Consider the following 13,240-nt stretch of genomic DNA (forward strand, 5'->3'; position numbering starts at 1 on the left):
CACAATTAAATCTTTCATGGCTTGTCTCTCAGGGTCAGAAAGATTATACAGTCTGGACTTCGGTAGTTTAGCTCTGGGGGTCAGGTTAATAGGACAGTCATAAACACACTGAGGAGGCAAATCCTGACACCCCCTCTCAGAAAAAACATCCTCAAAACCAGACAGAAAAGCAGGTAATATTTCCATAGAGACAGTAGCTAGGGAAATATCTAAACAGTTCTCATGGCAGTTTTCTCTCCATTCAATAATCTCCCAGGCTTGCCAATCCACCAACGGGTTATGCTTAACAAGCCAAGGAATACCCAAAACAATCAGTGTGGGAAGATTGTCAAGGACATAGCAAGAGATTATTTCATAATGAACTGACCCCACCCTCAGTTTTACATTATGTACAATCTGAGTAAATGCTTTCTGTGCAAGTGACGCCGAGTCTATGGTAAAAATGGAAATAGGTTTATCTAAAGTACAGCAAGCAAGGCCATGACTCTTTATAAGCTCAGCATCAACCATGCTGACTCCGGCTCCACTGGCAACAAACAGAAATTTTCTCGGTTTTGCTCTCTAGCAACACCTCTCCTGTCAGGACAAAGTGGAAACTGCAGTTTGGCCACAAATGCACTCCTTGTTTATCCAACTCCACACTACCAAGAGTTAATCAAGTCTCCTTTTGTTTAAGAATTGAAGGACAGATCCCAACAAAATGTCCTTTGTTCCCACAAAAAAAACCTCAACCTTTTTTCTTGCGAATCTCCAGGGAGATGTATGATGCAGAGACACCCCCTAACTGCATGGCTTCCTCCACCTCCCCAGTACTGGTTCACCCCCAGACCGCTCCCCCAGCAGAGGTACACAACCCCAACAAGAAGGCCCCAGAGAAGGTGGTCTCACCCGTCCATCCCGAAGGTGTCTATCAAGACATATGGATTAATTTCAAACACATCCACTCCCTCCATTTTCTTCCTCACACCTTTTTTTCTCTGGCATCATTCTACCCATCCTAGCCCTATAGCTTTCTAAGCTTGCCACTACCTACTCTCTGTGGGGGTCCACCAAAAACGGGTACCACTGGTTGAAGTAGTTGACCCTGGAAGTCCCAAAGTCACAGCTGTTCTATTCCTGGCGAGACAGCGGAAGGGTGAGACTGTGCAATGTTGTACCATCTTGGGTACTGTTCTACCTGTTTATTGTCTGTGTGGTGGTTCAATAAAGTATTGCCACACTGTTTTACCCTCACCCTGTTTTTTCTGAGTAGTATTATGCCAACGGAACACCCCGGCTCTTTGCATTTTGGTAGCAACAGTGGGATACTACTCACCCAAGTGAATCTGGTGGAGCCACAAGGGGACAGGTGTTTGTACACACCATTTAATGGGCTCCACAACCAGGGAGGCACATAGACAGACCCAACAGACCATAGGTGAGGGATAAACAGCAGGTTTCAGATGCTACCATGTCCTACTCCACCAGCCCTGCCTTCGGCGGAGGACCGGAGAGGATATACAGCAGTAACTAGAAACGGCAACTACAGGAGCTGTGCCAGCTTCAAAGGATTGAATACCAGGCCACCGACACTCATCAGATTTAATTCAGGAACCACAGGATGCTGAGTACAGCATGTGTGGACACAATGGATACGAGTTTGTTCTCGTAAATTATGTGTGGAGTTTATTTGCAAGAAAGACATGTAATATGCTCTGAGGAAACTGGATGATCCAAAGTGTTGTTCTCATGAAGGTGAGACCTCTTACATTCTTGTCTGTGCATAAAGACATGCTGATGAACTGTCCCCAATAAGTGGAGAAGGATGATTGGGATCCTATCATTTCTGGCTCATTAAGATGGGATAGTAACGTGACGACACAGCTTCTAATCTTAATGAACCAGACATCATGATTTGCTAAGCCAAGAGAAATACACTATTGCGTTTGTGGTGACTTTTGAATGTACAGTATATGTTTTTTTGGCTGGTCAAGAAGGACAGTGACTCATGGTGGAACAATAACTGCTTGCTAAATATGTCCATTAACCATTGTGTGGACCCTGTTGCTTGTTGACTCACAAAACAAGAGGACAAACTATGCAAATTCATTAAATACTCAAACAATGAGACCTGAGCGTTGTACCTTTCCCCCCAACCTGTGACTGATGACCTCAGCCATATATAAATATAAAAAGGGTTTATCTATCCTGCTGCAAAGAGAATAAAAGATCAGACATGTTCTTCAGGACTGCAGATTGGCAGCATGACTCCATCCAGAGAGACACAGATTTGAATTCTAGAGAATTCCAGCCTAAGAGTATACGGCCTTAACTGGAAGGATACAGATCTGCTACATTGACCATCAGAGAACTCATAAATACATTTGGGGAAACCAGGTTGGGACAATGAGGTCACCTGGTTCCAAGGATATGTTGTTTGAGGTTGCCAGGTGGGACCCTCCAGTCGCCTGGAACCCATGGAGATGTTCAGAGAAGCCAGACTGAGACTAGCCAGTCATCTGGCCCCATGGAAACTCTTGGAGAAGCCAGGATGGGACCCTCGGGTCTCCTGGCCTTGTACCTCGATGGACTGTCAGCTCCCTAAGCTTGCCACTACCTCCTCTTTGTGGGAGCCTGCCAAAAGCGGGGGCTACTGGTTGAAGTATTGACCTTGGCAGTCCCAAAATCACAGCTGTTCTATTTACGGTGGGCCTGCGAAAGGGTGAGACTGTGTAATGTTGTAACATCTTGAGTATTTGCTAGGACTGTTCTACCTGTTTAGTGTATGTTTGATAGTTCAAACAAATATTACCACACTGTTTTACCCTCACCCTATCTTGTCTGAGTAGTATTTTGCCCACGAGAGACGCCGGGTCTACACACTCATTGTTTTAATCTTTAATATCATGAGTATTAAAGTGATGGTTCAACTTTTAAAAGTAATGATAAAAGCAGCTCAGCCTGGTATAAAATAAAAAAAAATAATAATAAAATACTAATCACTCTTTATCAGCCCCCTGGTTTCCCTTCGTGGACCTGTACATTGTATTAAACAAATGGCTATTGATACAGAATAACTTCTCAGTCTCCCAAAGGTTGAGGTCTCATGCTTTCTCTATAGATTAAAGAAAGTTTTATTGTAGCCACAAGAGCTCTGATCAATATTAGAACAGAACTGCCTCCATTGTATTGGGGTACAATTCTTATAGTAAATTACAAAGGGTTGTTCAAGGTAGGAGTGACACAGGGAGATTATAACATAACCAATAATTTTACAGTACAAACAACTAACAACCAATCATGATTAATTAGGCGGCTATATAAAAATGCTTACCTATGTATTTATATAATTACTTGATGCAATGTACCTGTTTTGTTGGTCAATATGCTCACTCTAAATCATTCTGACCCTAAGAGGGCAGTTTGACTTAGATAAGCAGCCCCCGCAAATACCACAGTGGCTTGGGTAAACTTTGCAACTTTGCTTAGTGATTATTTATTAATCTTGTTATGATCTAGTTGCTTGAGCAGCATAATTTTCTGAATTGGTTCTTACGGGAGTGTTACAGGGATGAGGTATATGGAGTAAAAGGGATTTAGATTAATATATACATTGAATTTCTTATCATTTTCCTCTCTTTGATAATTCATATTATCACTTACACCTCCACATCAAAGTAATAATATCTGTGGCCATCCCTACGGAAATGAGAGCGAGGAGCGCAGAGAGGAATGTCAGAGTTCTCGGTGGCTGGAAGAAGATGAATGTTTAAGATGTTCTTGGGTCTGCAGATTTTACTTATGGCCCACTTGTATATTTTTATCATGAATATGATGATGATAGCAATCAAGCAAATTTGTAAGAACATGTGACCTATTCCAGAAATCCAGCCTCCTATACCTTTAAACCAGTTGGCAGGATTTAACCATTATAACCACCCGCTTAAGGTGTATTCATCATCATGTAAATGTTCTTCTCTGAATTTTTCCTTTAATTCCATGGCTTTGGCTATATGTTTATCAACTCTGAACGAAAAATTAGCATCTACATAATTACAGCAGGCAGATCCGATTATTCTTCCAGAAAATACAAATTTTCTGGAAGAATTATATGTTCTCCACCTAGATGATAGTAACCTGTAAGAAATTTCTGACGCGTACCATATGAGGGATTGTAACTAGTGTTGAGCGATACCTTCCGATATCGGGAAATATCGGATCGGATTGGATCGGACCGATACCGAAAAAGTATCGGATATCGCCGATTTCGATACCGGAAACCAATGCAAGTCAATGGGACAGAAATATCGGAATGAAAATAAACCCTTTCTTTCCTTGTAGGTTAATTCTACATGAAGGAAAACAACTAAGAATAATGTAGAATGTATTGGGGGAGGTGGGGGAGACAATAAAGGCATAGAGGTTTAGCCCAATCAAATGGAATAGCAGGAATTAATATTTTTTTTAAGACGTTCTGAGTTACGGAAATATTGACTATGTTAAGTATTTTTATATTTTGTCAGATATTTATGTTTCACTACTTCCATGCTCTTCATCTTCTTTTTTACTTCTCCCACACTTTCTCCTTCATCATCCTCAGCATCTTTTTCATCCTCTTCTTCTTCACCTTCTTCATCTTCTTCTTCTTCACCTTCTTCGTATTATTCTTTTTTTTTTACATTCTTCATATTCTACTTCTTCATCTTCATATTCTTCTTCTTCATCATATTCTTATTTGTGACAGGCATTCCTGTAGTTGTTATCTATAAAAGGTTGGACATTACACCTTTCGTTCTGCCCGTCACAAAAGATTTACAACAGGATTTGTCCGCGTTCAGTTGGCCTGCAGCAGCAGGTCTTTTCCAGGGGCACCACGAGGAGGAACGGACTCACCCCCATACACTGCTTAGTCATCTTCTGCTTATAATTTAGATATTATCTTTTGCACTGATTTTTAGTCTTATGCTCAATGTTCTTCCGCTTTTTGTTCTGCAGCTTCTTGTATTTCTGCTTCTTGGTTTTCTGTCTCTTGTTCTTCTGTATCTTGGTGCTTGTCTTCTCTTCTTTGTCCTCTTGGTCAACTTCTTCAGGGCCATCTTCTTGGTCTTCTTCGGGGTGGTCTTCAGGGTCGTCGTCTTCGGGGGTCCTCGTCTTCGGGGTCCTCGTCTTCTTCGGGTTGGTCTTCTGGGTCCTCGTCTTTGGGGTCCTCGTCTTCTTCGGGGTGGTCTTCAGGGTCCTCGTCTTCTTCGGGGTGGTCTTCAGGGTCCTCGTCTTCTTCGGGGTGGTCTTCAGGGTCCTCATCTTCTTCGGGGTGGTCTTCAGGGTCCTCGTCTTCAGGGTCGTTGTCTTCGGGGTCCTCGTCTTCTTAGGGTTGGTCTTCAGGGTCCTCATCTTCAGAGTCCTCGTCAGGGAGATCCAGAGTGATTACCAAGAACCATTTCAAAAAGCTTGAACTTGGAAATGTAGCAGAAGGTACAAGAAAGCTGAGGAACTACAGAGAACCAGCTGACGGTACTGGAACCCGGATGGGTAGCAGAAGGTACAAGAGCCAATGGAACTGCCGAAGACCAGCTGACGGTACTGGAACTCGGTTACTAAGCAGGAGGTACCTGTGCCAGAAAGCACTACAAAGGACCAGCAGACGTTGGTGGAACATGGATACCGAGAAGGAGGCACCTAATCCAAAGGCACTGCTGAGAACCAGCTGACGGTACTGGAACCCGGATGGGTAGCAGAAGGTACCCATGTAAAAAAAAGTTCAAGGCCGCGAGCCGGCCGCAGTTACCAAAACCCACAGTCCTACAGGGGGTGCTTGTCCTATTGGCACTATGGAACCAGCCTTCATTGCCAGATCCCGCAGCCCACATAGGAGTCACCTAAACTGCAGGCACCATAGAGTCGGCTAACCCGACCGCAACACAACAGGACAACGCATTGGAGGCAAAGTGACGTTGACACTTCCCGGAAACAGCTGGCGTGCTGGAACCAGGCTGGGCAGGAGGGAGTACCCGTGCCAAAGTCACTGCCGAGAACCAGCTGACGGTACTGGAACCCGGATGGGTAGTAGAAGGTACAAGAGCAAATGGAACTACCGAGGACCAGCTCACGGTACTGGAACCCGGATGGGTAGCAGAAGGTACAAGAGCCAATGGAACTGCCGAAGACCAGCTGACGGTACTGGAACTCGGTTACTAAGCAGGAGGTACCTGTGCCAGAAAGCACTACCAAGGACCAGCAGACGTTGGTGGAACTTGGATACCGAGAAGGAGGCACCTAATCCAAAGGCACTGCCGAGAACCAGCTGACGGTACTGGAACCCGGATGAGTAGTAGAAGGTACAAGAGCAAATGGAACTACCGAGAACCAGCTGGCGGTGCTGAAACCCAGGGTAAATACTAAAAACAGAGTGGAGCCAGAGGTGTAATTGGAGCAAGTTTTAAATCAGTAGTACAGTGGATGTGGACAAAGCAGGAGAATTTGCCGGACGCACAGCAGGGGAACAGCTGACGTTACTGAACCCCAATAACACTGGAGCAAGCATTGACTGTGCAGACGGCACTTCTGAGCAGCAACTAGCGGTATTGGAGCCCAGGGTAAATACTAAAAACAGAGGAGCCAGAGGTGTATTTGGAGGAGGTTTTAAATCAGTAGTACAGTGGATGTGGATAAAGCAGGAGAAATTGCCGTCCGCATAGCAGGGGAACAGCTGACGTTACTGAACCCCAATAACACGGCAGCAAGTGTTGACTGTGCAGACGGCACTTCCGAGCGCCAACTGGCGGTGTTGGAGCTCAGGGATAATGCTGAAAACAGAGGAGCCAGAGGTGCATTTGGAGGAGGTTTTAAATCAGTAGTACAGTGGATGTGGACAGAGCAGGAGAAATTGCCGTCCGTACAGCAGGGGAACAGCTGACGTTACTGAACCCCAATAACATGGCAGCAAGTGTTGACTGTGCAGACGGCACTTCCGAGCGCCAACTGGCGGTGTTGGAGCTCAGGGATAATACTGAAAACAGAGGAGCCAGAGGTGTAATTGGAGCAACTTTAAAATCTGTAGTAGTGAGAATGTGGACAGAGCAGGAGAAATTGCCGTCCGCACAACAGGGGAACAGCTTACGCTACTGAACCCCAATAACATGGCAGCAAGTGTTGACTGTGCAGACGGCACTTCCGAGCGCCAACTAGCGATGTTGGAGCTCAAGGATAATACTGAAAACAGAGGAGCCAGAGGTGTATTTGGAGGAGGTTTTAAATCAGTAGTACAGTGGATGTGGACAAAGCAGGAGAAATTACCGTCCACACAGCAGGGGAACAGCTGAAGTTACTGAACCCCAATAACATGGCAGCAAGTGTTGACTGTGCAGACGGCATTTCCAAGCGCCAACTGGCGGTGTTGGAGCTCAGGGATAATACTGAAAACAGAGGAGCCAGAGGTGTATTTGGAGGAGGTTTTAAATCAGTAGTACAGTGGATGTGGACAGAGCAGGAGAAATTGCCGTCCGCACAGCAGGGGAACAGCTGACGTTACTGAACCCCAATAACATGGCAGCAAGTGTTGACTGTACAGACGGCACTTCCGAGCGCCAACTGGCGGTGTTGGAGCTCAGGGATAATACTGAAAACAGTGTAACCAGAGGTGTATTTGGAGGAGGTTTTAAATCAGTAGTACAGTGGATGTGGACAGAGCAGGAGATATTGCCGTCCGCACAGCAGGGGAACCACTGACGTTACTGAACCCCAATAACATGGCAGCAAGTGTTGACTGTGCAGACAGCACTTCCGAGCGCCAACTGGCGGTGTTGGAGCTCAGGGATAATACTGAAAACAGAGGAGCCAGAGGTGTATTTGGAGGAGGTTTTAAATCAGTAGTACAGTGGATGTGGACAAAGCAGGAGAAATTGCCGTCCGCACAGCAGGGGAACAGCTGACGTTACTGAACACCAATAACACGGCAGCAAGTGTTGACTGTGCAGACGGCACTTCCAAGCGCCAACTGGCGGTGTTGGAGCTCAGGGATAATACTGAAAACAGAGGAGCCAGAGGTGTATTTGGAGGAGGTTTTAAATCAGTAGTACAGTGGATGTGGACAGAGCAGGAGAAATTGCCGTCCGCACAGCAGGGGAACAGCTGATGTTACTGAACCCCAATAACATGGCAGCAAGTGTTGACAGTGCAGACGGCACTTCCGAGCGCCACCTGGCGGTGTTGGAGCTCAGGGATAATACTGAAAACAGAGGAGCCAGAGGTGTATTTGGAGGAGGTTTTAAATCAGTAGTACAGTGGATGTGGACAGAGCAGGAGAAAGTGCCATCCGCACAGCAGGGGAACAGCTGACGTTACTGAACCCCAATAACACGGCAGCAAGTGTTGACTGTGCAGACGGCACTTCCGAGCGCCAACTGGCGGTGTTGGAGCTCAGGGATAATACTGAAAACAGGGGAGCCAGAGGTGTAATTGGAGCAACTTTAAAATCTGTAGTAGTGAGAATGTGGACAGAGCAGGAGAAATTGCCGTCCGCACAGCAGGGGAACAGCTGACGTTACTGAACCCCAATAACACGGCAGCAAGTGTTGACAGTGCAGACAGAACTTCCGAGTGCCAACTGGCGGTGTTGGAGCTCAGGGATAATACTGAAAACATAGGAGCCAGAGGTGTAATTGGAGCAACTTTAAAATCTGTAGTAGTGAGAATGTGGACAGAGCAGGAGAAATTGCCGTCCGCACAGCAGGGGAACAGCTGACGTTACTGAACCCCAATAACATGGCAGCAAGTGTTGACTGTACAGACGGCACTTCCGAGCGCCAACTGGCGGTGTTGGAGCTCAGGGATAATACTGAAAACAGAGGAGCCAGAGGTGTATTTGGAGGAGGTTTTAAATCAGTAGTACAGTGGATGTGGACAAAGCAGGAGAAATTGCCGTCCGCACAGCAGGGGAACAGCTGACGTTACTGAACCCCAATAACATGACAGCAAGTGTTGACTGTGCAGACGGCACTTCTGAGCGCCAACTGGCGGTGTTGGAGCTCAGGGATTACAGTTCAGGTGGTAGAAACATGAACAGAACAGGAGACCTGGATACTTTTGCAAACAATTATTTATTCTGGAAGAGGACTGGCAAATTCATGAGAGATCCAGGCCTTGTTCATTTTGAGAAAAGTAAGCCGGTCAACATTATCGGAGGATAGTCGCATGCGACGGTCTGTTAGTACATCACCTGCGGCACTAAAGACGCGTTCCGATAATACACTAGCAGCAGGGCAAGCTAGCACCTCCAATGCATACTGACTTAGCTCTGGCCATGTATCTAGCTTACAGACCCAAAACTTGAAGGGAGAAGAGCCGTCTGGGAGTACACTAAGAGGGCAAGACATGTAGTCTGTCACCATCTGACGGAAACGTTGCCTCCTGCTGACTGGAGCCGTCTGTGATGGTGTAGACATTTGTGGCAGCGGGGACACAAAACTTTGCCACATTTCGGCCATACTGGTCTTGCCTTGTGCTGAGGCGCTGCTTCTGCTCCCTCTTTGTGCAGAGCTTCCTCCACTGCCTCGACGCACTGAGCTGCTTTGTAAAGCACTAGCAGCACTGCTCTCGGTTGGAATGGAGAACAAGATGGAATGCACCAGTGCATCTTGGTACTCCCGCATTTTACGCTCCCGGTTCAACGGTGTTATGAGGCTTTGTAAGTTGTCCCGGTAGCGAGGATCTAGGAGGGTGGACACCCAATAATCAGCCGTGTTGAGAATGTGGGCGATGCGGCGGTCGTTTCTCAGGCACTGCAGCATGAAATCAACCATGTGCTGCAGACTGCCAACTGGCCAAGAAACGCTGTCCCCTGCTTGAGACGTGATCTCTGCCTGCTCTGCAATCTGCATCACCCCACCCTCGCTCTAGATACTGACTACTAGAGCATTGTGTACCTCCCTCCTCTGGACAGATGTCTTCCTCATCCATTGACTCCTCCTCATCCTCCTCACAAAGTGTCCCCTGCCTAGGCCTTTGTGAGGAACCACGTTGCGCAGACTGTAGAGAAGCAGATGGCATTTGTGACTCCTCATCCTCCACCTCTTCCAAAACCTCGTCCCTTAGTGCTTGCAGTGTTTTTTCAAGCAGGCAGATAAGGGGGATAGTCATGCTGACTAGTGCATCATCTGCACTCGCCATCCGCGTGGAATAATCGAAGGCACGCAAAATGTGGCAAATGTCCTTCATAGAGGCCCACTCAGTGGTGGTGAAGTGTGAACGGCACGCACTGCGACTTGTTTGCGCCTGCTGCAGCTGGTACTCCATTACTGCTGCCTGCTGCTCACACAACCTCTCCAACATATGTAACGTTGAATTCCACCTGGTGGGTAGGTCACATATGATGCGATGTTCCGGAAGACGTAATCGACGATGCAGAGCTGCAATGCGTGATCTTGCATTGCTGGAACGCCGCAAGTGAGCGCACTCTATGCGGACCTTGTGAAGCAGTGCATCAAGATTAGTGTTGAGCCACCCCCGTAGTGTTCGAGTTCGGTGCGCTTCGTCGAACACCCGTGTGTTCGCCGAACTGTTCGTCGAACTGTTCGTCGAACACCTTCGAACACCGTTAAAACCAATGGCAGGCAAACAAAAACACATAGAAACACATAGAAAACACCTTCAAAGGTGTCCAAAAGCTGACAAACTGCTCAGAAGACACAACTAACACATGGAAAAGTGACAAGTACATATAGTCATGTGAAAAGAAAAGAGGTGGAGGAGTAAAAGGAGGGGGAGACACAGATATAGGCATGTCATGCCCTTCTAAAATCCAAAAAGTGAGAAGCCGACACGGCCAGTCCGTTCCTGCCCGTGCCACCTCTGTGTCGCCGGGTTTGTGCCAAAGCCGCGGTGGACCCTGACGGCCAGCCCCCCTATCCCAATACTGGTGCCTGTCCGCCGGTGGGTCGAGGCCCCCCACGGTGGGGGGGGGAGTAACATCTGCAGAAGAAAGACCATCTTCCAGCCAAACTAAGATGTCGACTTCTTTTCGTGGACAATGTGATACGATCCCATTCTTACCGACACGCCCATCGCTACAAATTCTAGATGAGGCACAAAAACAGCAGGTGCTTCAACGGATATCAAGTGCTCCTTCAAGTGGGCTCTCCATCACCTCAATTTCAACATCACAAATACTCCAGTCCTCAGAGGTGTCACCCCAATCGCACTTGCTTCCTCACAGCTCCCAAGTCTCCAGCTGCCCGTCTGAGTATGGGGTAACACAGATGGTTGAGTCTGCACAGCTGTTTACTCATACTATAGCCTGGGAAATGGAGGTCTGCTCCAGAGCTTCTGTTAATCCAGATGAGGAAATGATCTGATCTGATGCCCAGAATCTTTATAAGTCGGATCCAGGACCAGATGAAGAAGGTTCTGAGCATAATGTAGACCCTTGCTCCCAAACTGTAACTCCTGTTGGTGGAGACAATGATGAAGACGATGATGAGACTCAAATACCTGATTGGAGCGACAACTTGACTTTTCGGTCAGGGCAGGAAGAGGTTGGCTCTGAGGACGACGGGTGTGATAACACACAGGGTGATGATGACGAGGTTGGAGATCCCACTTACTGTCAACCCACAGTCAGCCAGTCGATGAGGTCAGCAGAGGAGGTGGAGGAGAATGTGACTAGCCCTGGGGATGGGGATGACTCGGTACCCGGGCATTTTTGCCTGGCCTTGGGGATGTCGCGGTGGTCGGCTCCCTGGCCCGTACCCTGGGGTCTCTCTTTAAAAGGGTGGATAATTGTTAATTTTATAAGAGTTCATGACGCCACCTGTGGTATCTGGTGACAAGCACCAGCGCTGCAGCAGTCCACTGAGGCCGGTGATAAGGCAGCTCGATGGTATAGCTCCCCACAGGTGGAGCTAGGTCTCAGGGCAGCGTATGCAGGGGGAATGCAGGACAGGCGAGACCCAGCTGGGTCAGAGCAAGAACGGGAACGGACACGGTAGTCACTTCAGTACCTTTTACTGGTGGAAATTCAGGCACATCCCGGAGCACTGTATGGTGAAGGGTGCATATCAGGATCCTCCCCAATGAGCGGGTGTAGGGCCTCCTGTTTCTTGCCTCTGCGTAGTAAGTTTCTGACCTGCCTGGAGCTAGGCCTAACTTTGTCTCTGTCCTGCGCTGGCTGACCTTGTGGTAGGGCCTTCTCTTGGAGTTCACGCTCCCAGTATGTGGGGCTTAAGCGTCTCCTGGCTCTGTTACATATCAGCACCTTAGCGATCCTGAGACTTGTAGTTCTCCAGGGATTCCGGTTATGACTTACTGGGTCATAGAGATACCGGTAAGCTCGGATCCTGTGTCGGGTAAATGCTTCGGGGTGAGCTGGTTAAGCTCCTCTGCCCCTTATGTACTAACTCGCCACTCGCCTTCGGCCTACTCGGGCCCTCACTAGGCTATACACACTAACGGCTGCTTGCCGCGCTTCACTGATCTTACGGCACCGGCACACCTTAAGCTCTATCTGGGCTCCCTGAATCTAGCAAGCAGGAGCCTCGTGCTCCACTGCTGAACTATTAACTGCGTTCTCTAGACTAGACTAAGCTCCACTGCAGACTGACCTCTCTTAGGCTTCTCTACTGCAGGAACTCTTCAGAGGAACTGAACTGCCTAGCTCCACCTTCCCTATTTATATCCCTAACGGGCTCCCTCTGCTGGTCTGAGGTGGAAGGTGGAGATGTGTGAATGTTTATGGGGGCCTCTTGTGGAGGATTCCATCAATGCACTCTTCTAAGATCTGTGATACCAAGCGCAGCGGGGCATCACAGATGCTATTGACGACGAGGTTAGGTTGCGCCTTCCTGAACAGAGACGGAGTACTGGAAGCACGTCAACAACTGCATCCTCAACCACAACTCTGCCTCTGACCACAAGTCGTAGTGGCTCTTCAGGTCACATGGGCTCTAAGCCTTGCATAGCCTGGGCATTTATTCAGATCGATAAGGATGACCCAACTCGTGTTATCTGTAATATTTGTCAGCAAAAGCTAAGTAGAGGCCAAAAAATCCATAGTTTGAGTACTTCATGCATGTACCGTCACATGGATATGAAGCATAAGTTGCAGTGGGAAGCTCACTGTGCTACAATGCGGCCTAGCCGGCTGGGCCAACCACCGTCTGCCCCATCTTGTGCATCCGCAGCCTCTTCATCCTTTGTGACTGGGGGGACAGCAGTCACACATGTTTTTGGACGCAGACCTGCCACCTCTTTACCCGCAACAGCCAGTGTG

At 47.8% G+C, this 13,240-nt stretch overlaps 1 protein-coding gene across 4 annotated transcripts in view; it reads left to right on the plus strand.

The window, feature by feature from the left end:
• The window catches only part of LOC141259330 (probable cation-transporting ATPase 13A4), a 1,218,891-nt gene that overhangs the window by 911,023 nt on the left and 294,628 nt on the right, over nt 1–13,240 (plus strand). The gene's annotated exons all lie outside the window — the stretch shown is intronic.

This window comes from Phyllobates terribilis, unplaced genomic scaffold, assembly GCF_046119375.1.
Source record: "Phyllobates terribilis strain yellow unplaced genomic scaffold, ASM4611937v1 Scaffold_3__8_contigs__length_932513732, whole genome shotgun sequence".
NCBI lineage: Eukaryota > Metazoa > Chordata > Amphibia > Anura > Dendrobatidae > Phyllobates > Phyllobates terribilis.